Source organism: Myotis nattereri (assembly GCF_964212035.1).
Source record: "Myotis nattereri genome assembly, chromosome: 3".
Classification (NCBI taxonomy): Eukaryota; Metazoa; Chordata; class Mammalia; order Chiroptera; family Vespertilionidae; genus Myotis; species Myotis nattereri.
Window position 1 is genome coordinate 92671408 of NC_138077.1, and position 26912 is coordinate 92698319.

General features: G+C 39.5%; 1 pseudogene across 1 annotated transcript; it reads left to right on the top strand.

Moving 5' to 3' along the window:
• Positions 1-24685: 24685 nt before the first annotated feature.
• Positions 24686-26083, top strand: LOC308517245 (autophagy-related protein 13-like; annotated as a pseudogene). Its single transcript has one exon. The product of its transcript is annotated as an autophagy-related protein 13-like (transcript).
• Positions 26084-26912: the final 829 nt, after the last annotated feature.

Below are 26912 nucleotides of genomic sequence, written 5' to 3' on the forward strand. Positions count from 1 at the left end.
ATCAAATTTGAGAAAAAAATAATTAAGAAAGCTTCTTTAGATATTATTTTTCAGAAATAGAAATATTTTATAAAATAGTTTTTTAAAGAATTCAATAATTTTTTTAAATTTTTATTCACTCAATATCAAAATGAGTTAATTAATATTTACTGCCCTCAATTTATTTTCCAAATTCACTTATTTTTTTCTACCCTGGCACAACAAAAACTAAGTTGTTTTTGTTCACTATAGAGTAGTTTTCCCTGCACTGGTATAAAAATATGCAATAAATTGAATTTCACAGTATCTTCTCTTTTGCTCAGCAAAATATATTTTAGGTGAATTCATGGGGTTGCATGTATTGGTAGTTTGTTTCTTTTCACTGTTGAGTCATTATACATTCCTCATTTTTAACCCATTTTACTTGTTAATGGCGTTTTGTGTTGGTTCTAGTTCTTTTATTTAATAAAGCTGCAATAAGCATTTCTATACATTTTTTGTAGATATATATTTTTTTTATTTCTCTGTTAAATAACAAAGGGTGGAATTTCTGGGTGGCATGATAAGTACATCTCTAAGTTTAGATAAATAGATAAACCTCTCTCCCTATTTTCTTTACAGAAAGAAGAAATCTATTCCAAGGAAGAAAGCCCAATGTGTAGCTTTTATGGGAGAATGCTGGTTCTACTAGTAGCAGTGAATGTCTGTGGATGAATCGCATTAGAACTCCGATAGCTGGATGCATGTCATTTGAACAAATGATAAGTATCCAATTGAGTTACTTTATGGGCCCGCTGCAGGAGTGGGATAGCCTGTACTAGTATTGCTTCAGAGAAGAAAATCATTCATAAAAACTCAGCAGCCTGAGCATTAATACAGATACTCTGTAGCAGTAAAAAGCAAAACATTTAGAACAACACACACACACACACACACACACACACACACACACACACACTCCACCTTGGTGAGCTTGCTAAACTCTAATGATCCTCAGGTCTGGCATCTTTAGAGAATATATCCCTTTGTGGATTTAATATATCCCTAGAGTTTTTGGGTAATTCAAGATGAATCTATGCAGGAATAATCTCAAGAGGGAGTTGTTGGAATTCTTAATGAGAATAAAAATAAAAGATATTCAATCTTACTTGTACCTGGAATTATAAACATATTACAATTGATTAAATTGGATATGATACTTGCATAAGAAGAACAATCAAGAAAAGATAAGATTTATAAAAAATGTAAAGCACAGTCTTTGGGCTTACTCATATCTGAGTTTGAATCATTATCACTTACTTTGGATAAATTATTAAACCTAGAGAGTTGCCTTTTGATAAATAAACTGTTACATTAATATAATGAATTGGAGATTACCTTAAGAAAAATCAAGATTCTGAGCCAAACTATTAAATGGAAATATTTTTTAAAAAAATACTTCTTTCTCAAAGGGGTGGAGCAGAAATGGAAACAGAAAATTAAAAATTGAGTCACAGGGGACACTGTATCTGTGCGCAGACAGTGTCTGATATACCCAGGAAAGAGTAATGTATTCATTTCAACTGTACAGATTGCCTTAACCATGTTTTCAGCTTCTGTAAATTTGATGTTTTACATGTACCCGATGTACATAATCTGTACATGCTTTGTCGGGATGACCTGATATGCCGCAGTCGCCTCATCTTGGCATTATGCTTGCCTTGCCTCCCTCTTCAGGAAGCATCCTCCTCCTGGGGTGTGCTTTTCAAATAAATACAAACCCACTAATCTAGAGCATATATTCCAACTCACTTCGCTTGTTGGGCCCTCATTCTCTGGGTCATTATACTATACCTTCCCTCGTCATCCTAGTACCAGACAGAGCCACTGAAATTATTCAAACTAGCCAATCCTAAGACTGTTGTTTACCCCCGTTTGCCTGTTCATTCCTTTGAAAACCACAATGAACATTTTGCCCACAGTTACCCCAACCTGAATGCCACCAAACTTGCTTTTGTCCTATGTGGTCCTTAGCATGGCGTGTCCTTGCCTTGTGGGAAATATGACAAATAAACTGTATTTTCAATGGAAAACATCTCCTGATCCATTGACCTTACTATTTCTTAAAATTTATATTAATACTCTATATTTTAAAAGGATATACTTTTAGCCATTGATCTACATCAAGGGCTATAAGGAATATGAAACAAACTCCAACAATCCAAATTTCTTGTTCAACTTCGTTTTTAATTTAACTTCACATTTAGTTTGCTCATAACTAGACAATGAACTAATTAGATTTCTGTTCTACTAATAGTCATTTTTCTCATTATATATTAACTAGTGGCCCGGTACACAAAATTTGTGCACATTAAAATGGAATTAACTAGAGGAAATACTTTAACATTGCTATTTGCCCTTTCTCTATAATAGAAGTGTCCAGCTGGCCCCCAAAAACAACATTTGGTGCTGTGGATGGCAGAATCCTCTCCCTTTCCCTTTGTTTTTTCTGTTTTTCCCATGAACCTATTTGTGCTCTCCCTCAAAATCAACACAGAAGACAAAATCAAATGCTGTAATCTGCATTTTATAGCGCCATTTGAGTACGAAGAGGTGTTTTTCAATCTTTACTTTTTTTTTTTTAATCAATGCAGCTCAAACTTGCGCCCAACATTCCAGGAGCCAGGCCAACAAGGTGCGGACACACCTTTGCTAGGTACTGTCAGGCTTCAGGGCTGGGGCAGGGAACACGCCAGGTGTTGGTGGAAATGAATCAGCTCTCCTCTCTACATAGCAGGAGTCTTTTCATTATAAACTGCAAAGCAGCAGCCATTTTCCAATTACCCCCATCCCCAGCCTCCTCACCCAGTGGGTAGGAAGGGGCTGGGAGGATATTTACTCTTGGCTCTTTGATTTCTCTTATTTAACGGAGTCCAGTGACAGCTGCTTCTCTGAGCGCAATGCCAGCTGGCTCAGGACTAGCCACACCTGGAAGACAAGCGGCAGAGCTGACCAAGGGCTTTGACCAAGGGCTTTGACCAAGGGCTTTGACCAAGGGCTTTGACCAAGCCCGAGTGTGCGGATCACAGCAACCTTAGCAGGCGGGCTGCTCCCAAAGACTCTAGGCCCCTCCCAGCTCTGAACCCCAGCTCCCTGCTCTCCCCCTTTCACCCACAGGTACCACCAGTGTGGTGTGCCCCAAGGCTTGGTGTGCAGATGCCAGGGTTGCAGGTTCAAGACGCTCTGCCTCCTCCTGGCAATTTGAGACATAAGTGCCGGCAGGGACCTTTCAACTCGGTCTTGGTCTTTGGTCACTGATGAGGTTTTCTGGACTCTCAAGGCCAGGGACAGCCAGGACCTTTGCCTCTGACCAATGCCGTGCCTGCAGCCTGCCTGGGGTACCCCCAGCCCCGGGAAAGCATGGGGCGTGGCCAGCCTGGGTGAGGAGCCTGCGGGGGTGGGGGGTTGGCTAGCCACCCCACCCTCAATTGCAGTGGAAGAGGCTGATCAGGGGTGGGGCCAGGGGAGGGGTTGGGCAGGGCAGCCATCTTGTGACAGCATGAGGGTCAATTTACATATTACCTCTTTATTATATAGGATTATTAGCTTCTGTTATTCTATATTGGTTTCTGTGAATTAAGCTAGATATGTTTGCCCACGTGAGACTGACTTATCCCAATAGTTAAGAATTCATTTTGGCTGAGGATCATTTGGATAGTGGCAAATTAACCATTACTACCACCTTGGGGAAGATGTCTGGCAGCCTGCTACATTCTCCTTGGTTTACTGCAAGAACTTCTATTAAAACTATTTTAGAAATAATTGAGGTAAAATTGGTATTATTGTTGCCCAGAAAAAGCATTCGTTATCATGATCCTCATCACTATTACTGCTATTACCTATGTGGAATTAAGGTATTGATCATATTAGCTCTAAGCTTTCTTTACTTCTGAATAGTGCATGTGATTATTTACTAAGTAATTTCTGTTGGAAGATTGGTTATTCTGATCTAAACTGTCATTAGTCATAAATACATCAGCTTGGCTGATTTTCTAATATAACATGAAATGTGTTTCTTACATATAAATAGAAAACATATATATTTATTTACAAATATAACCACAAACAATATCAGGGAAAGTAATAAACAATCAAAATTTAATTGTGGATTTCAATGTTGACAAATCAAATAGAATCAGGTGATTTTCAGTAATAGAAAATATAATGTCTGAAATGATTTAAAATAGTTTTCATTAAAGGTTAACTTCTGGAAATATAAATGTGACAATTGAATAAGAGCCTTTTAAGCATAAAGTTCTGCCAATGTTTTAAAATTCATTATGTAACTGTATATCATATGTGTAAAATCACTATATAAATTATATGGGCCCATTCAGTGTGGTTTAGTGTGGTTGAGCATTGACCCATGAACCAGGCAGTCCCTGGTTTGATTCCCAGTGGTCAGGAAACATGCCCAGTTTTAGGGCTGATTCCCCAGTAGGGGCATGCAGGAGGCAGCCAATTAATGTTTTTCTCTCATCGATGTTTCCATCTCTCTATCACTTTTGCTTCCTCTCTCTCTAAAAAAATCTATAAAAATATTTTTTAAAAATAATTATATAAATAAAAGATAGATTATTATTTATGAGAAACAGGCACAGTTTTGGCCATAAATATTGGCTTCTGTTCTTATATTTAGTACATTTAATTTCTCCATACTTATATTTAAAAAATACATGCATATTTTAATGACCAAAATTGTGGAGCATCTTATAGATATATAAGTAGTTCATTGTACTAGCAGATAGTGAAGTGAAACACATAAAATATTATTCAGACACTACTTTAAAATTATATTTGGGGGCATTTATACATGGCCTTTCTATGATAACATATACATAACTTGGATAATAAACTTTGAATATGTTCACCCCACTCTAAGAGGTTAATAGAACATGTCACTCTCATGATAATTGTTTTTGTTGAATTTACCACTTTATCTTTGTTCATAATTTTCTATCATATTCCCTCAATTGCTTTTATACGTACATCTTTTTTATTAAATATTTTTATTGATTTCAGAAAGGAAGGGAGAGGGAGAGAGAGATAGAAACATCAATATTGAGAGAGGCTCATTGATTGACTGCCTCCTGCATGTCCCCCACCAGGGATCAAGCCCACAACTGGGCACATACCCTGACTAGGAATTGAACCATGACCTCCTAGTTCATAGGTCCATGCTCAATTACTGAGCCATACCAGCTGGGCTACATACATCTTTTTTTCCTTAGGGTCCTTATGGTTTCTCCTACAGTATATATATATGAAACATATATATGAAACATAACATTCAATATATATATATATATATATATATATATATGAAACATATGAAACATAACATTCTTATAAAAATGCATGAAACAAATATGTAGAGTTTAAAACATGTTTATAAATCAAACATCCATTTAGCTACCATTGAGATGAAGAAACAAGATTATTTTTTCACACAGGTAGCCTCTCCATGAGATTTATAATACAGTTAACTTGGTACTTCCAAAATCAATTCTGAAATAAGAACTCCTTAATATAGCAGTTGTATCTCCAAAACGGCCTCTCTTTTTTATTCATGTAATTGGTATTTTGACTTAATGCAGGTATCTCCAAATTTGAAGCAGCCACAACAAACCTAAATTTCTTTAATGATTTTAAAAACTATATTCACTTTTAGCTCTGAGTATTACAGTGTTAAACTGCCTGTTTTCTTAGATGATCTGTTTTAAAGTCAAATTGGACTCATAATGAAGTAAAAAAATTCAATATGGGAAGAGTATCTTTTCATTTTGGATTAAAAGAGTCACAAGGTTAAACACAATCTTGAGAAAATTAGGATAATGCACACCACACAAGTTTGACAATAATGAGTAAACTAAAAGAAAAAAAAAGTGGGGGGAGACAATATAGCAGAATGAGAGCTCCTGCCCTCCAAAAGTAAAGAACAAAGATGCTCTTTAGAAAAACTGAATTAAATGTTGCCACCTAAAATAAAAGTACTTTAAAAATTTATTCTACTATAACTGGCTTTTTTTAAGTTGTTGCAAATAACTTTTTTTTTATTGCTGAGTAATAGTCTATGATATGAATATACCATCATTTGTTTAAACATTCAACCAATGAAGGACATTGGATTGTTTCCAGTTTATGGCTGTTATTATTTTTTTCCTTTTTATTGAATTTATTGCGGTGACACTGGTTAACAAAATTATAAAGGTTTCATTTGCACAGTTCTACAGCACATCATCCATAATCTGTACATTATACTTTGAGCATTCAACACCCCAAGTCAAGTCTCCATCCATCACCATTTATCCCCCTATACATTACTGAACCTCCCTACATCCCCCCTCTCCAAGGCAATCACCACACTGTTCTTTCATGTCCATGAGTTGATTTCTCTCTTTTTCTCTTTTTCTCAATAGAAAGCTCATGTTGTAAATAAATTTATTTTGACTAAAAATTAATGACTTTTTAAAACTTGGGGAATTATATTTTTGAGTAGAATACTACCTAAATCATGTTTAGATTATGTAAAGTAATAGATTATCTATAACAATAAAAGCATAATATGCTAATTAGACTGGATGTCCTTCTGGACATCCTTCCAGACGACCTTCTGGATGAAGCCTCAGCGGGCGGGGGCCAAGGCAGCTGCCACGGCTGTGGGGACCAATACCCTTGCATAAATTTCATGTATCAGGCTTCTAGTAGAGATATAAATAGAAAATGGATAGATGGATGGATGGATTGATAAACACATAGACAGATAGAATTACATATTGAGTTCTGTCAACCTTTCTGTGTTTCACGTTGCTTGATATGACACATTTCAGTGTCTATTAATAGACTTCCCCTTTACCTGCACTCTATAACCTTCTTCATAGTAATAAAAAAGGAATTTTAAATGCAAAGCACTTATGTAAATGTATCAAATAAAATGTCCAAAGCTGAGTATGTTTGTATTGAAGAGTGGTTAAAAATATTTGTTCTGATCTTTGTCAACTGTGCATCCTTGACTTAATTAATTACACTAAGCCTCAATTACCTTATTTATTAAATTAGGGATAGTTATGCTTGCCTATTTAGAGTAGATACCTGGTTAGAAGAGAAAGAATATATAAATTTCATATACAGATTGAAGCTTATTAGATATATACAGGGAAAAAACTCTTTTACCCACTATTCATTCAAATGTTACTACACATGCTCATTTAGATGAAAATTAGGATAGGTGACATGACTTCTAATGATTCTTAGGTAATTAAAAGTTATTTGATTCCTCAAGTCTTAACAATATATTAGTTCAATAGTTAATATGTCTATCCAGTAAATAGTTAAAAATTTAATCTTCATTCTAAGTAAAATTTCTGTCTTTTCCATACGTATATTTCTCAAAGTAAATTGATTACTGTGATGAAGAAATGCATGCATTTTCTTTCTTTTCCTACCTTGAATTTGTAATTCTGGGCTGATTCAGATGTTTTTAGTATTGAAGTGAGGAAAGAATTGTAACTTAAGAGGCAAATAAATCTACATTTGATTAGCAATATTGTGAGATGGAGCTGACAGTCTTTGTGCTTAGCATATGGTTAAAGATAATTCTTTTCTTGAAAGATACATTCTGAGCCTTTTCCCTGTTACCATTAGTGGTTTCCCACAACCTGTTCCATTAATTTAGGACACTGAATCTCCTCTGTCTGACCACATAGATCTCTTTCACAACTGAAAGTCAGAAAGAGTACACCCCAGTTGGATCACATTTTCCTTGCAGGTAGCTCGCTTGGAGGAAATACAAAACAATCCCAGAGATTAAAAATGGTGGCAGAGTAAATGGGTGCTGCACAGACATGCTCCCAGGAACAAACAGGTATTATAACTAAAAATACAGAAAAACTTCCTGAATAATCAACAGAAAACTCTCAGGAGAGAACCCTGACACCTGAGGACCAAAAGTAGAGACTGCATAGAGCCTGGTAGGAGGGGCGGAGGCGAGAAAGGGCTGGCCGGGCTCCAAAGAGAGCAACTGAAGTCTCGGAGAGATTTCTCAGCTGTGAGGGGTTGCCATTGAGAACTATGGGATTTAATCCCCAAGGTGGGTCCCCCAGCAGAGAGCAACAGGACTTAGAAGGGTACCCACATAACATCTGGCTGTAAAAAGCAGCTGGATACTGTCTGCCAGAGAGTAACAGCTAAAAATTCAGGCATCCTCTTAAAGGGCCAGTGCACAAAATTCCCTGTGGAGCCACCCACCTTATGCTCCAGCAGAGGGAGGGTGAAGAGGACTGGAGATGTGAGGACAGAAGCCAGGACTGGGGACTCAGGGGATAGAGCTCAGAAGGCAGACACCCTAAGTTTCCGGTGCTGAGTCATTCCCTCACCCAGCAGAGGACATCTTTCCAACATAGACATCTGCCTTGCCTGGGGGAAAGAAAGTTGACATACCCTATTGGAAAACACTAGAGGCCTGATGCATGAAATTCATGCATAGCCCACTCTTATTATATAGGATTATTGTATTATTTATTTGTATAATTTGTCATCTTATTATTTTGTATACTTATGATTTAGGTAATAATGGCTACTAATTCAGCCTAATTTTGTCCATCCCTATGCATCTCTCTCTCTCTCTCTTTATATATATATATATATATATATATATATATACTAGAGGCCCAGTGGGGTGCCTGGCCATGCTGGGTGAGGCGCTGATGGCTGTTTTCAGGCTGGCCAAGTCCCCCAGCGACCCAAGCTCCCAGCCCCTACTTTTTTTCTTTTTTTTTCAGCACCTCCTTGAGGGGAGGGAAGCAGGTATCTGGGATTTATTTATCTTCTTTGTATTTGTTTATTTATTGAAACTTTGTAGCCTTTGGTAGAGGTCAGGGCTGGCCAGGTCAGGCAGGAAGCTTGGCTTCCTCCATCGCCATGGACAACCCAAGCCTCCTGCTCACTCCAGCTCCGTGGCCGCCGCCATCTTGGTTGGGTTAATTTGCATGCTCGCTCCTGATTGGTGTGTGGGCTTGGCTTGTGGGTGTAGTGGAGTGACACCAATTTGCATGTTTCTCTTTTGTTAGTGTAGATGTTTATAAAGTAATTTCCATATTTTTGTTAAAACTAAATAAGTACTCAGATTTAAGAGCATCTTAACCTAAAAAATTATGCTTTTAAGTGAATATTATTATATTAAAATTAAAAATTATTAGATAGCTCCTTAGCAATATAGTACTAGATGAATTTTTGAATAAATGCTATTTTCCATGGTAAGAATTCTAATTCCCTTAGAAACATAGTCTTGAATGCAAATTTGATAGCCTCCTTAAAGAAAAATTAGAAAAACATATAGGGAGTAAAAAATATAGAATTTGCCCACATAGACTTAATTTTATAAAAAGAAAATTATTATATCAAAAAAATTCAAGACATCCCTTAGAATTATAAGTATATACAAAGCAGTAAATTCGTAATACACTTTTATGACTACAAAATGAAATAAGATATGCACCTAATCAATATAAAACTATCAATGCTTTTATTTATAAACTAGAGGCCTGATGCATGAAATTCATGTAAGAGTAGACCTTTCTTACCCTGGCTGCTGGCACCGGCTTCCCTCTGGCACCCAGGACCCGGGCTTCCTTCACAGCCCTGGCTTAATCCAGAAGGACATCCAGAAGGACAACCTGTCTAATTAGCATCTTATGCTTTTATTATTATAGACTAGAGGCCCAGTGCACAGATTCTTGCACAGTGGGGTCCCTTAGCCTGTCCTGCACCCTCTTGCAATTTAGGACCCATTGTCGAACGTCAAAGAACCGGTTTTGGCCCTACCCCCACAGGCCAGGCCGAGGGACCCCATACTAGGCCAGGCCAAGGGACCTTGAATCCATGCACTGGGCCTCTAGTATGCATATAAGATCTTTGGTTAATCTCTTCCTGCCCTCCTCCTACCCCCTTCCCTCTGAAATTCATCAGTCTGTTCCATGTGTCCATGCCTGTGGTTTCCGCTCCTGTGTTGAGAGTTTGCCCCCTGATGGTCAGTGCACATCATAGCTATATATATATATATATATATATATATATATATATATATATATAGAGAGAGAGAGAGAGAGAGAGAGAGAGAGAGAGACAGAGAGAGAGAGAGAGACAGAGAGAGAGAGAGACAGAGAGAGAGAGAGAGAGAGAGAGAGAGAGAGAGAGATTAGAAATTGGTATAGTTCTAGATGCAAATATTTGCATCTGTACAAAATTTATCAAGCAAATCCCAATAAAATGTAATTGTAATATGGATATGAAGTAAGATTTAATTGTACATACCGGGTCTTTCTGTCAAGAGTTTCATAGCCCATTAAAATAACAGAATATTTTCATAATTTACTCCATTGAAAGGCAAATGCTAGTAAGATATTGTTGCTACAACAACTTTAATAAGAAGGGAATTAAATAGTAGGAAAAGTATCTTCACAATTCTCTTGTACAGTATTCTTTTGATATGCAAACTTGGATTTGTCTGTGTCGGATGATATCATAGCATGTAAATAATGAATATATAACTAATTAAATATTATTAAAATATGATATTAATAAAGAAATAATTATATTATTATTTTTATTAATATAAATAATAACATCATAAATAATGATAGAAATAAAAAAAAATTTGTTCAACTCTCATTTTCTCCTCAAAGGAGTAATACCTATAAATGGGAGAATTATTTTGTCACAATATAAAGTTTTTAAGATGCCTATTGAATATTGCCAAATTGCTTTTCAGGGGGGTTGTACAATCTAAATTGCCATAAAATATGAACGTTAGTATCTATTTTGTTATACCCCATTAACATTTCTTTGCATATGAAATTTAACATGTGTACCTCTTAGAATATTAAACAAATGAGAATTTTATTAGGTACTTAAATTTCTTTTAAGAAATATCCTGTGTTTTATTTCTGTGCTTAATTATAATATTTTTATTATTATCATTGGATTTTGAATGTCCAAACTTTGTTATAATTGCTGAGAAATTAGAGAATGCTTTTTAAAAATATATATTTTTATTGTTTTCAGAGTGAGGAAGGGAGAGAGGGAGAGACATAGAAACATCAACGATGAGAGAGAATGACCAATTGGCTGCCACCTGCATGCCCCACACTGGGGCCTGGGCTGCAACCTGAGCATGTGCCCTCTCCAGGAATTGAACCTCCTGGTTCATAGATCGATGCCCAACCACTGACACACGCTTTTCATATGATTTTAAGATATATAATTTAGAAGGTAATGAACCATAAAATTTAACACTAAATTAGAACAAAGAAAACATTTAAAAAATAGTATGACCAAGATGATTATGCTTCTTTATGCTAGCAACAAATCCTTAGAATTCAATATGGAAAATTATTCTCTTTAAAGTAGCAATAACAAAAAGAATAAAATAAAAGTAATATATGTGCTAATAAATGAGCAAGAATTACCAGACCCTAATATATATTACGGAAATTTAAATATATTTAGAAAAATAAGCATGCAACAGAGAAGAATAACAGAGCACCATAATACTCAATGTCTAGATTTAACAATCATACCTATACTTCACTAAACAATTTTAATTTTTTTCTAAAAACTCTTATGTTCAATGAAAAACTATCAAGTAAAAAAGCATTAACTTTAATTGAAAATATTATAATAAGTACTACCACAACTATGAAGTCCAAGCAATTGTCACTGATTAGAAAATATTGAAACCAAGCAACATACTTAATATAAGTAGTAAACAATAATTGGAAAGTAAATTAAAACACTTTGTATATAAAACATAATGTAGTGATAAAACATAATGGCTAATAGTGAGTGGAAGAAGGTTATGAGGAATATTATTTAAATTATGCATTATTTTATTGCTTTATTATACAATGTTTTCTACATTGACTTTTTTAGCTTACAATAGACTCAAAGTTATTTTGCACTTAAAATGAACTCAAGAATAAAGCTTAACACAGAAAAACTACCCTTAGGGTAAAATAAGAGCTAAACAGCAAGAATATTTTGTAATGTATGAAAATGGTACATATGGAAAATGAGCTGGAAAGTCATGTAAGTTACCATTTCTCCACCCCTTTCAATTGGTGTAAGTATGCAAAGCACAACATCGTGTATTTATGTGAATACAGTACACAATCAAAGTATGTCCCATGTGATATTTTCTGATAAGAAACTGGTATGTTGAGTAAATTGGAGGGTGTGCTTTTTCCTGATGCTCAACGCTTAAAAGATGATTTTTAAAAGTTTATTGTATTTGGGAGTATAAAAATTACATTTGTTTTTTAAAAGAAATCAAAAGGAATTTATGTTTGATTAAAAAGCAAGTTTTTAATTGCCACATTTTTTCAATTTATTTTACTATTTTAAATAGGGTACCAAATATTATGACACTTCACCAGTATGTAGTTTGCCATGCACCTCCAAAAAACTCTGACAAGTTGGTATAAACAAAATACATCTGATGTTCTTAAGACTGCTTTGATACTTTTATCTAATACTAGAGGCCTGGTGCATGAATTCGTGCACCAGTGGGGTCCCTCGGCCTGGCCTGTGGAATCAGGCCAAAACTGGCTCTCTGACATCCCCTGAGGAGGTCCCAGATTGAGAGAGGGTACAAGCAAGTCCGAGGGACCCACTGGTGCATAATCGGGGACAGGGAGGAACATGGGAGGTTGGTCAGTTAGGGAAGGACCACGGGAGGGCTCCAGGGCATGTCCAGCCTGTCTTGCTCAGTCCCAATCGACCAGACCCCAGCAGCAAGCTAACCTACCAGTCAGAGCCTCTGTCCCCTGGTGGTCAGTGCACATCATAGCTAGTGGTTGAGTAGCCTTAACATATCATTAGCATATTACGCTTTGATTGGTTGAATGGATGACCAGACAACTGGCCACCTAGAATATTAGGCTTTTATTATATAGGATGCAGTCTTATACTAACTTTTCCCCAATTGCCCCCTCAACTGCCTTTTAATCATTTACTTCAGTGGTGGTATGTTGCCTATTGGAATATTTGTTTAGTAGAAAGAGGTTAGGCTTCATTGGATTTCCAGATGTCAGATCTAATATGAGTGAGCAAATATTATAGGCAGGCATATTTTTTTCCAACATTGGGATTACCTGCCTTTTGAAATAATAAACTTCAATTATTTAAGCAAGATATGACTTTGCTACCCAAAGGAAGAGACAATTTAATTGAAAATTAAAATTAAGGGGAAAACATTCATCAGACTAACACTAATCAAAACAATGCTAGAATGATTATATTAATAACAGAGTAAATTTCTGAGCAAATGTACCAGTTCCCATGGACATTGAAAGGATAGTAAAAGAATACTATGAACAACTCTGTAACTTCAAATTCTTAACCCAGATAAAAATAGATCAATTCTTTGAAGGACACAATCTTCCAAAACTTACACAAGAATAAATATATAATTGAAATATACTTCTTTCTAATAAAGAAATTGAAACAATAAGTAATAACCTTTCAAAAACAGAAAGCACGAGGATGAGATGGGTTCACTGGTGAATTCTACAAAAACATTTAAGGATAAAATTATACCAATTCTCTAAAATCTTCCTTTAAGAGATAAAAATCAGAGGGAATGATTTCTAACTTACCCAATTTGGCCAGCATTATCTATCCTAATACAAAAAAAAAAAAAAAAAAGACTTTACATGAAAGGAACTATAGACCAATCTTTCTTGTAAATATAGATGCAAAAATCCTCAACAAAATATTAGCAAAATGAACCCAAGTAAATATAAAAAGACTTATACATATCCAAGTGGGATTTATTTCAGTTATGCAAGGATGTTTTAACATTCAAATATTAATGTAATTCATCATATCAACAGACTAGACAAGAAAGTTTACACAATATCAATAAAAAAGGTATTTTTTAAAAATTCAACACTCATTCATGATAAAACAACCAGCAAGCTAAAAATAGAAACGTATTTTCTCACTTATTAAAGTCCATCTACAAAAACTGTGTATACACAGCATCTACCACACTTAATGGTGAGACAATTGAATTTTTGCTATTAAGATCAAGTACAAGACACCCAGCCGGTGTCGCTCATTGATTAGCATTGACCTATGAACAATGAGGTCATGGTTGATTCCAGGTCAGGGCACATGCTCAGATTGTGGGCTCAATACCCAGTAGGGGGCATGCAAGAGGCAGCTGGCCAATGATTTCTCTCTCATCACTGATGTTTCTCTCTCTCACCCTCTCCCTTCCTCTCTGAAAATAATAGACATATATATTTTTTAAAAAGATCAGGTACAAAGCAAGAATGTCCCCTCTCACAATTACTTTGCAACTTCTCAACAAAATAATTAAATTTTTTTTTAAAACTTCCTGGAATTAAAAATAAATTTTAGCAAGCTTTGTTGGATAAAGGTTAATATACAAAAGTTAATTGTTTTCCTATGTATCAACAGTGAACAAGTGAAATTTGAAGTTAAAAACACAATAACATTTATATTAGTATCCAAATAAATGAGTACTTAGGTATATATCTAACAAAATATTTATAAGGTCTATATGAGGAAAACTACAAAACTCCAATAAATTAAATAAAAAAAGAATAAATAAATGGAGAGATAGTCCATGTTCACAGACAGGAAGAGAATATTTCCAAAATGAGAGTCATTCTCAAATTGATTTACAGCTTCAATGCAATTACAATTAAAATCTCAACAAGTCATTTCATCAATATACTGATCTAAAGTTTACATGAGAAGGCAAAAGACCCAAAATATCCAAAACAATACTGAAGAAAAACAAAGCTGGAAGATCAACAGTCCACAATTTTAACACTTATTATAAAGGTACAATAAATAAGAGCATGTAGTAATGACAAAAGAATAGACAAACAGATCAATAAATATAAGCAACTGATCTTTGACAAATGAGGGAAGGCAAGACAATGGATTAAACATAGTTTCATCAACGTGTTTTGCTGGACCAACAGGTCATTCACATGCAAAAAAGTGAACCTAGATACCGACCTTAAACCCTTCAGAAAAAATAGATTACACATGTAAAATGAAAAACTATATAACTAACAGAAGATAACATAGAAGAAAACCTAGATAATCTTGGGCATGGTGATGGTTTTTAGATACAACACCATAGACACAATTCATGAAAGAAATAATAAAGTTGGACTTCATTAAAATAAAAAGTCTTCTCTGTGAAAGACAACGTAAAGAGAATGTTTAAACAAACTGAAGACTGGGAGAAAATATTTGCAACACATATTTTTCATAAGGACCACTAATCTATATATATAAAAGCCAAGTAACCGGAATGACTGGTTGCTATTATGCACACTGCGGCAGCTAACTGGTCTGATTAGGACCCCAATTGGCCACCCAAACCTCCCACGGCCCCTCCCCCCAGCCATCCCGGCCCCCAATCGCCCCCCCAATTGGGGGGGCGGGCTGGCTGGTGAACTGCCTGTGGCAATTCTCCCCTGCCGGCCCCATCAGTCTGCATAGTGGCAGGGCCGCCGGCCCCCACCCATGCACAAATTCATGCACCGGGCCTCTAGTGAAAATATAAAAAGAACATTTACAACTCAACAGTAAGGGAAAAAAGCACAACCCTATTAAAAGTTGAGCTGAAGACCTTCACAAACACCTCACCAAAGAAGATATACAAATGGCAAATATACATATAAAAAGATAACCCACATCATATGTGATCAAGGAAATGCAAACTGAAACAATAATGAGATGCCACTACATACCTATTAGAATGGTCAAAATCCAGAACAGTAACAACACCAAATGCTGGCATGGTTGTTGTACCACAAGAATTGTCATTTGTAGAAATGCAAAATGGTGCAGCAACTTTGGAAGACAATTTGGAGGCTTCTTACAAAACTAAACATACTCATACCATACTTAAATATAAATATAGTCTTATCTAACAATCATTCTTCTGGACATTTACTCAAAGGAGCTGAAAACTTATGTCAACACAAAAAACCACACATGGATGTTTACAGCAGCATTACTAACAATTGCCAAAAGTAAGAAGCAACCAAGATGTTTTCTGGTACATCCAGACAATCAATTATTTTTCATCACTAAAGTGAAATGAGCTACCGAGCCATGAAAAAAAACACAGAGGAGCCGTAACGGGTTTGGCTCAGTAGATAGAGAGTTGGCCTGTAGACTGAAAGGTCCCAGGTTCGATTCCAGTCAAGGGCATTTACCTTTGTTGTGGGCACATCCTCAGTAGGGGGTGTGCAGGAGGCAGCTGATCGATGTTTCTCTCTCATCGATGTTTCAAACTCTCTATCCCTCTCCCTTCCTCTCAGTAAAAAAAATAAAATAAAATAATGATAATAATAATAATAATAATAATAATGAAATATATTTAAAAAAAACACACAGAGGAAACTTAAATGTATATTAATAAGTAAAAACAAACAGACAAACAAAAACAAAACCCCAGAAATCTGACAAGACTTCATACTGTCTGATTATCCTATCTAATAAAGAGGGAATATGCTAATTAACCCTCATGCCATCACAAAGATGACAGCACCCATAGCCAATAAGAAGGGGATATGCTAATTGACTGCCACACCCTCAAATATAGCAGTGCCCACAACCACAAGATGGCGGCGCCCAGTTCCCTCAGCCTCGCTGGAGTGGCAGGTGCGTGGCAAGGCCAGGCCTGCCCCTAGGCAGGCCCAGCTGCTCCACATGCCTGCCTCCAGAGTCCCCAGTTCCCTCAGCCCTCCAGCCACCCAGGGCCGACCTGAGGCACATGCAAGCCTTGGATGGCAGCTGCCCAGCTGATGCCCGAGGCACAGGTAAACCTTATATGTCGGATGTCCATTTGCCCAGGGCCGCCCGAGGCTCAGAAAACCAGGTCCGGTCAAGGCTTGCACTGCTGGCAGTGGCAGCAGCAGAGGTGTGAGGGGGTGTCGTTGTCCCCTGATCGCTGAGTCACCTCCCACTTCTGAGAGCTCCCGGACTGTGAGAGGGGGCAGGCTGGGCTGAGGGAACCCCCTCCAGTGCATGAATTTTCAAGCACTGGGCCTCTAGTAACTATATAACACTAGAGGCTCAGTGCATGAAATTTGTGCACTCAGAGAGGGGGTTCCCCACTTGCGAGAAGATCCCATCAGTTCACGATCAGGGCTGGGGAGGGGTGCAGGAGGTTGGGCATGTCTGGCCTGTCTCACTCAGTCCCAATTGGCTGGACCCCATCAGCAAGCTAACTCACCTGTAGGAGCATCTACCCCATGGTGGTCAGTGCACGTCATAGCAACTGGTGGACCAGTTTACTCTCTGCCCCCTGGTGGTCAGTGAATGTCATAGTGAGCAGTGGAGTGGCCTTAGCATCTCATTAGCATATTATGCTTTGATTGGTTGAATGGCAGCCGGATGACTGGACACTTAGCATATTAGATTTTTATTATATAGGATTCCAGAGAATAAAAATTATGCATATAGTAAAAAGATGAGTATAGTGGGCACCTGGAAGAGCACCTGAGCAAGGGTCATCGGCTCAGTCCAGTGGAGTTGGCAAAGCCATGTCCTGGAAAACATACCTTGCCAAAATGCAAGAATGTTGTCAGTCCTGACCTATAGCTTAGGCTCCAGGTGCTTGGTGTAATTATCTAAGTTCATCCAGCGCCAGGTTCGGATGCAATCATCAGGGTCCAGTCAGGCCTGATGACTACAATAAGCCACAAGAATGAAGAATTGCAGCTTGATCTTTAAACATGATTTCACATAATTTCCTTTGTCTTAAACTTTAGTAAAACTACTGGCATCATGATGTATATAATAAATGCGCTTCACTAACTCTGGGTCTCTGTCTCTCCATTCAAGAACAGTGTCCCACCTGGTCCCAGCTTTACCCACTGTCTCTATCTTTTTTTCAATCCCCAGTCATCCCTACTCAGGACTCATTCGCTCTTTAGCCATGCTGTTCTTGGCTAGAGAAGCCTCATAGATGAGTGGTTGATAGGGTTTGGAGTTGGGGAGAGATAAATAGGCAAGATACAGAGGATTTTTAGAACAGCAAAAATAATCTGATACCGATATCCTATATAATAAAAGAGAAACATGATAATTGACCGTCCCTCCACTATACTCACCAGCCAATCAGGAGAGTATGCAAATTAACCCAACAAACATGGTGGTTAATTTGCATATGCAGGTGCCGAGTGGCCTGGGTCCTGGGAACATCCTCAGGACCCAGGCTGCTTCTTACCTGTAGGCCCATGCATAGGCCCCGAGCAGCTGGGGTCCCAGAACACCCCCGACCACTCCGGGCCTATGAGCGTAGGTGCCAAGCGGATGTTCCTGCCTGTGACCACTTGCGTATGCACAGGCACCAAGCTGCAGCCAGGGTCCAAGCCTCCCAGCCCAGCACCCATCATGGGGTGAGCAGAACAGGCCTCCCCGTGATTGATCGCAGGGCGAACAGGCCTCCCCGCGATCAATGGCGGGGTGAACAGAACCGGCATCCCCGCAATCGATCGTGAGGCTAACAGAACAGGCCACGCATCCCCATGATCCCAGGCGAAGAAGCTGTTCTGTTGACCAGCTGGCACTATGGACCTGTTCTGGTGGGTGGCGCGGAGTCTGGGGCCTCTAGCCTGAAGCCAAGGGAAGTCTCCCTTTCCCCAGAGCAGGAGTCCTCAAACTATGGCCCGCGGGCCACATGTAGATACAAATATTGTATTTGTTCCCTTTTTGTTTTTTTACTTCAAAATAAGATATGTGCAGTGTGCATAGGAATTTGTTCATAGTTGTTTTTTTTTTTTTTTTTTTTAACTATAGTCCCGCCCTCCAAAGGTCAGAGGGAAAATGAACTGGCCCTCTGTTTAAAAAGTTTGAGGACCCCTGCCCTAGAGTTAAGAGCACCAGCTCAGGTCCACCCAGCACCAGGTCCTGACTGCGGAGGTGAGTTCCTGCAAGCTGGAGTTTGATCGCTAGGCATTAGCAGTAGGAGATCAGTGCCTTTGTTATTGCTGTGTGTCCAAGTTTTAATTGGACAAATGCCCTGTGGTCCCAGGCGCCAGCTTAGCAAAATCTTTTAGGAGGAGAATTCTGTCTGGGTTTCCCCAAATTCCCTCAGCCACTACCCACCCCTCTGTAAAGTCACAGAACAAGTGAGGCCCCTTAAATAAAAATCAGAGGTCTCCAGCAACGGTGGGCCTCTCTCATCACAGGCATTTGGACTGGATGGCATTTGAGTATTTATCTAGGTGCCATGACAGGGAACACACAAGCTCAAGTCATGATCTTTGCCCTTAAATAATTCACAATCTTATTAGAGTGAGTGAATGATAAAAACACAGTAATGGCATCAGAATGTAAGGCAACAATACAGAGAGGAACAGAGGCAATTGCTAAGATGATTTTCCAACAATTAGTACAAAGAGTATGTGCTGTGAATTAAATAAAAAAAAAATATGTGTGGAAGTAGCTGCTTCATGGGTATGGGGTCCCTTCCTATTTTAAAGGAAACTGAGTTCCTTGTGAACTGTGTAATATGCTATGATATCTGAGGCACAGGACAAGGGAGACCCTAAGTGTACTATGCTTTGATATTTGAGTCATTCTTTATTGTTCAATGTGATTTATTTCTGCACGCCTGTTTTGTAATAGTTAAATTACTAGAATAATACACCTTGCTATAAAATATTACTAGAAGATCAAATGATCAGGTGACATTTATTGTTATTTTCTATAAATGAACACAATCTCTGGTATGCTAAAGTGATAGGTATTATAGAAATATTCAGAGAGGGAGACCTACAGGCTTGATTATAAGTGAGGCTTACTATCACAACCCAAATTTATTGCTTAAAAAAAAGAAGCAGGGAGCCAACTAGAAACTGAACCAAATATAAGCCCTTGAAGGGCAAATGTAAATTGGATACGCTTTGCTATTATAAGAGCAAGAAGAAAAAATTCAGATGCAAGAATGAGAAGCACATTGCAATCACTCTAAGTTGCTGTTAAAGAAAAAGAATGATATAATACGAAAATACTTAATACAGATTGTAAAGATTTGTTCAAAGAGGATTTTCTAGAGTAGGTGGTATTTCAGTTAATTTTTTTTAAATGTGAAGAGATTAGCTAGATAAGAAAAAGGTGTAGGGGTACCAAATTGCAGAGGGTGAAGGCACAGCTGAAGGACCACCCCTACCCCCATGTATGAATTTCATGCACCGGGTCTCTAAAATATATATATATATATATATATATATATATATATATATATGTGTGTGTGTGTGTGTGTGTGTGTGTGTGTAATGTGCTAATTAGACTGGACGACCTTCTGGACGACTTTCTGGATGAAGCCACAGTGGCAGGGGCTGAGGTAGAGGCCGCCACTTTGGCAGCAAGGGCCAGACACCTTGCACAAATTTAATGCATCAGGCCTCTAAAAAAAAAATATATATATATATATATATATATATATATATATATATATATATATATCCTATATAATAAAAGGGTAGTATGCAAATTGGTCCCTTGACTGGGACTTTATCTGGGATTTCTACCAGGGGGCAGGGCCGGCTGGGGGAAGGGAGTACCCGGCCAGCAGCTGGCAGCTGCTAGGGACCCTACCAGTGCATGAATTTTGTGCACTAGGCCATATATATATATATATATATATATATATATATATATATATAAAATTATACTTTTGTCAAAACCCACAGTGTGCAACACAAAGAGTGAACCCTAAAGTAAACTATGGACTTTGAATGATTATGATGTATCAATGCAAGTTCATCCTTAATTAAAGAAAAAATCATTACAATTCTCTATGAGTGATATTGATACTGGGTGAGGCTATGCCAGGTGAATATAGGAAATGTCTATGCTTCCCTCTCATTTTTTTGTGTGTAAATATAAAAGTGATCTGCAATTTGTCTTAAGAAATCAAACATATAATTCATCATTAGTATTAATTTGCTAGGTCTTCTATATCAAAATACCACAGATTAACTGGCTTAAATACAAAAATCTATTTTTCACACTTCTGGAACTTGGCATTTAATTTAGGTGTCTACAAGGTGAACTCAAAGAGGCTCACACCAGAACATATCATAATTAAAATCCCAAAGGTTAAAGTCAAAGAGAGAATCTTAAAATCAACAAGAGAAAGACAGTTATCTACAAGGGAGTTCCCATAAGGCTGTCACCTGATTTCTCAACAGAAACATTGCAGGCCAGAAGGGATTAGCAAATATGTATTTGAAGTGATGAAAAGTTAAGGACCTACAACCAAGATCACTCAACCCATCAAAGCTATCATTTAGAGTCGAAGGACAGATAAAGAGCTTCCCAGACAAGAAAAAGCTAAAACAGCCCATCACCACCAACCAGTACTACATGAAGTATTAAATACATATCTAAAAACAATTACTTAAAATGCAAATGATTGAATGCTCCAATCAAAAAACATAAGGAGACTGAATTGATAACAAAACAATACCCTCACAGGTGCTGTCAATAAGAGATTCACTCCAGATAGAAGGACACACAGAATGAAAATAAAGGGATGCAAAGAGATATTTCAGGAAAATGTAAGAAAAACAAACAAAATCTGGGATAGCAATACTAATGGAAGACACAATAGAATTAAAAAAAATAAAAGGCTATACCAAGAGATAAAGAAGGACCCAGCAATTTCACTTCTGGGAATTTATACAAAGAAACCCAAATACTAAATTGAAAAGGTATATACATTCATATGTTTAGTGCAGTATTTTCAATAATCAAGATACAGAAGCAACCCAAGTGTACCCTAATAGATGAATGGATAAAGAAGAAATGTTGCATATATATAATAGGATATGTTTCAGTCATAAGACTGAAATCTTAACACCTGCAACAGGATGGACCTGGAGGGATTGTGTTTAGTGAAATAAGTCAGATAAAGACAAAGGCTAGATTATTTCACTTACATGTGGAATCTAAAGAAAAAATAAACATACAAGCAGAACAGATGAAAATTCATAGATACAGAAAGCAGATTTATGGTTGCCAGATGGGAGAAGAATTGGGGGAATGAGTAAAAAAGGGAAGGGATTTAGAAGTATAAATTGGTACTTACAGAATACTCACAGGATGTGTATAGCAACATATATATAGTAGAGGCCCTAGGCACAAAATTTGTGCAAGAATAGGCCTTCACAGCCCTGGCTGCCTCGACCCTTGCAGCCCTGGCTTCGTCTGGAAGGTCATGCGGAAGGATGTCCGCACAGCTGTTCTGCTGTTTGGCCGTTCGGTTGATTTGCATGTTACACTTTTATTATTACAGATACTAAAGGCCCGGTGCACAAAAATTTGTGCACTCAGGGGGGAGGGGGAGTCCCTCAGCCCAGCCCATGCCCTCTTGCAGTCTGGGACCCCTTGGAGGATGTCTACCTGCTGGCTTAGGCCCGCTCCCTGGGGGATCAGGCCCAAGCTGGCAGTCAGACATCCCTCTGGCAGCCCGGAAGCCCTCGGGGGATGTCCACTTACCAGCAGGGAGCAGGCCTAAGCTGCAGTCGGACATCCTTAGTGCTGCTGAGGATGCGGGAGAGGCTCCCACCACCACCGCTGTGCTGGCAGCCGTCAGCCTGGCTTGTGGCTGAGCAGAGCTCCCCTTGTGGGAGTGTACTGACCACCAGGGGGAAGCTCCTGCATTGAGCATCTGCCCCCTGGTGGTCAGTGTGTGTCATAGTGACCAGTCATTCCCAGTTCTGCTGTTAAAATCAGTTTGCATATTACCCATTTACTATATAGGATAGAGGCCTGGTGCATAGGTGGGGACAGGCTGGTTTGCCCTGAAGGGTGTCCTGGATCAGGGTGGGGGTCCCACTGGGTGCCTGGCCAGCCTGGGTGAGGGGCTGATGGCTGTGTGCAGCTGGTCACACCCCCTTCAGGGTGGGGGTCCCCACTGTGGTGCCTGGCCAGCCTGGGTGAGGGACTGAGGACTGTTTTCAGGCTGGCCAAGGCCCCCGGGGACGGAAGCTCCCAGCCTCTCCTTTTTTTCTTTTTTTTTATTCTGGGATTTATTTACCTTCTGTAATTGAAACTTTGTAGCCTTGAGAGGAGCTCAGAGCCACCCAGGGCGGGTGGGAGGGAAGCCTCCTGCTCACTCCAGCTCCGTGGCCACAGCCGGCTAAAAGCAGGTATCTGGGGTTTATTTACCTTCTATAATTGAAACTTTGTTGCTTTGAGTGGAACACAGAGCCGGCAGCAGGAAGCTTGGCTTCCTCCATCATTGGGGCAACCAAGCCTCCAGCTTGCTCTAGCTCTGTGGCTGCCAGCCGCCATCTTGTTTGGGTTAATTTGCATATAGTTGCTCTGATTGGCTGGTGGGTGTGGCTTAAGGCATAGCAAAGGTATGGTCAATTTGCATGTTTGTCTTTTATTAGTGTAGATAAAAGGCTAATATGCAACGTGCCTACTCGGGAGTTTGACAGAGAGACCAGGAGTTCACTTGCTTGCTATGAAGTGCACTGACCACCAGTGGTCAGCGTGGAATGAAGGAAGGTTCCGGCCAGCAGCCGGAATGCCTGATTGGCCCTGATTCCCGAATTTTGTGCACCAGGCCTCTAATTATCAATTATATTGTAATTACTATGTATGGTATCAGATGGGTACTAGATTGATTGAGGTGATCATTTTGTAAATTATATAAATATCTAAACATGGGGTTATATAACTGACACTAATATAATATTGTATGTCAACTGTAATGTAAAAATAAAATTTAAATTAAAAAAAATGATCATAGTGTCTCTTAGCAGGTTTGATTTCCACTGAGGCCTCCCTGAGTTCTCATGTGGTCTTTTTTTTTTTCCTTTTTTTCTGCATATGTATTCCTAGTGTTTCTCAGTGTTCTAATCTCTCCTTAGAGGAAAACCATCAGATTGAATGAGGCCCTAATCTCCAAACACAGTCACATTCTGTGGTTCTCGGGATTGGATCTTTAACATATGAAATTTGAATGTGACACAACTAGTCCATAACTCCACCTTAACAATAAAAATGTCGCATTATCATCTCAATAGACACAGAATAAAAAAAGTCTGAATTAAACTTCTGGTCCTCATTAAACCTCTCTGAGACATTGGTTGGGGAGCTCAGTTTGTGGGAGCCTAGTCCCAATATGCCAAGGTTTGGATTTGATCCAAGGACAGGGCATATACAAGAATACCAATGAATGCCTAAATAAGGGAAACAACAAATAGAGATATCTTTCTCTCTCCCTTACTCCCTTTCTCTAAAATTGATTTAAAAAACACACAACCGAAACAGTAAGGATGGCGGCTTCAGGGAGCAGCTGGCCAAGGGGCTTAAGGCAGGAGTGATCGCTTGAGCTGTGAGGAGAGTCTTAAAGAGCTTCCGTCTATGTGAGTGCGACAACTCGCTTAGTCCTGAGAGTGAATACGTGGGGGTCTTCGATCCATGAGCCTCCTGAGGCGTGAGGAGTCTATCTGCGATCCAGGCTGTCACTGCTGCTGTGGAGCTCGGAACCCTCCGCCAGGAGGCGCAGCTGGCCAGCCCCAGGTCCCCGCCTCCATAATGAGAGCCCGAGCCACTCTCTGTGTCGCAGCTCTGCAGATTCCCATTGGCAATGGAAACTGATCTCAATTCCCAGGACAGAAAGGATCTGGAGAAGTTAATTAAATTTTTTGCCCTCAAGACTGTTCAAGTGATTGTCCAGGCTCAACTTGGTGAGAAGAATTGTACTCATTCATCTTCATCCCCAACGAGTTCAATTTAGCAATCAACGACAGGCCAGAGGTTACACATAAAGCAAAGAAGGCCTTGGCAGGGAAGCTGCCTGCTGTTGGGAGACCTATGTGTACGGGGATCTCACTCAAGACATTGGAGGGACATTCTATGGAACTAGAAATTTGGTGTCTTGAAATGAATGAAAAGTGTGATAAAGAAATCAAAGTTCCCTACAAGGTGTACAACAGACTGCCCTTGCTGCTGAAGTCTCTTCTGGCTATAACAAGGGTGACAACAGCTTATAGGCTCTCCAGGAAACAGGACATGAATATGTCATATTCTACAGGATATATTTTGGTGAAGTCCAGCTGAATGGTTTAGGGAAAGGTTTCCAGACAGTTCGTGTTGGGACAGTGGGTACCCCCCTGGGCACCATCACTTTTTCTTGTGCTTATAGAATTAACTTGGCATTCATGACACCAGGCAATTTGAGAGGACCCCACCTATCATGGGGATTATCACTGATCACATTGTGGACCAGCTCCTTGCCTATGTACCCCTGCAGTTACAAAACGACTGGCAAGGGCATTGGAGGAACATATCTTTCTGTGGAAGATTCTCAAGAAGTGTGCACCACCTTTCTCCACCTCCCCTCCATCCCAGCTAAGGATTCTCTGGAAAGAAGGTGGGATGTCCCTGCTCCCAACCAGCCTGCCTGTGGTGCCCAGGCTGATCAGGAGAGACTGGCAATCTGCACCCTTTCTGATGGGGCTCACTGTGCTGCCACACTTTCTAGCAGCCAGGATACTAAAACTATCAAATAGCGGTGAGGGACGGGCCTCTCCCCACAATGTCTTGGAGAACATCTTTGCCTGAAAAGTGGGGGCTTTTGTCAACAAACCCATTAGCCAGGTGGCATTGATGAGTTTGGATATACCTTTTGTTCCCAAGAATTTAGAACTGGAGGAGGCCAATCCCATGGAGAATCCTCAGGATTCCCCAGAAACTGAGTCTCCTCTCCAGGGCAGCCTGCACTCTGATGGCTCCAGTGGCGGCAGCAGTGGCAATACCCATGGGGACTATTTCATGATCGACTTCAAACCGGATTTTTCTAAAGATGACAGTCTTGCTATGGACTTGGGGGACCTTCTATCCTGAATTTCAGAATCCCCCTCAACTGAACATAGATATCGGGGCACAGTCCATGGCTGAGGGCTTGGACTTGCTACCAGAGAAGCTGGCTGTGCCTGAGAAGAACGTCTGAGAATTTGATCTCTTTCTGGAAACTCTGCAGTAAAAGTTGGTGTCCTGAAGTAGCAGCAGCACCCCCTTTTGGTGGCCCAGGAGACAGAGAGCCTCCCACTCATGAGCTGCTCCCATTCCTCATCCTGCTCCAAGCCAGGTGGAAGGGAGGCTGGTTTCCCCCATGGGGACCCAGAAGTCCCTGCTCTTGCCCCTCCTGGAGACTCCAAGGCAGTTGTCAAGCCCAGTTAGAGCATTTGAGAACACTCCCCTCTGGCCTTGGAAATGGTAGGACTCTGTAACACACGGCCCTCTGCAGGGCCTGCTGCTTCCACTGCCCATCAGCATGTGTTCACAAAGGTGCCCTCTCATTCTTCCACTGCTGGCCCCACTCTTGGTCTGCCCCACAGCTGGCCCCTCGCCTGCCTGCCATTATCACCAGCCCTCTGACATTCCAGCTGGTGGCTCAGAGACTGGCATGGAGCCAGAGAGAGGAAGGAGACAGTGCTGGGAGGAAGAAGGAAGGGCTCCTCCGGCTGTGTTGTCTCCTTTAGTTCTGATATTTTCTTCCTCTCTCCTTCCTGCCCCTGTGCCTGTACTTTTGGCAATATGACAGGCCTCTTCCCAGGATGAGAACTTGAAAGTCAGCCATTCCCAGCCTTGAAGGTTGTGCCAGCCCCTCCACTAACAGAGGGTCTTAGCAGCCTTGGTGGCTGCCTGTGCTCAGCTCCTCAGCTACATGGGACTGAATCCCGTGTTGCTAGGGTTGGGAGTCACAGCAAAGGTTCTCTTGCTTCTCTTCCCTCCCCCGTTGCTGCTTCTTGGTGATAGGACATGGTAAATATTTATTACTTTCAGAGAAGTCAGATATTTCATAGAGAAAT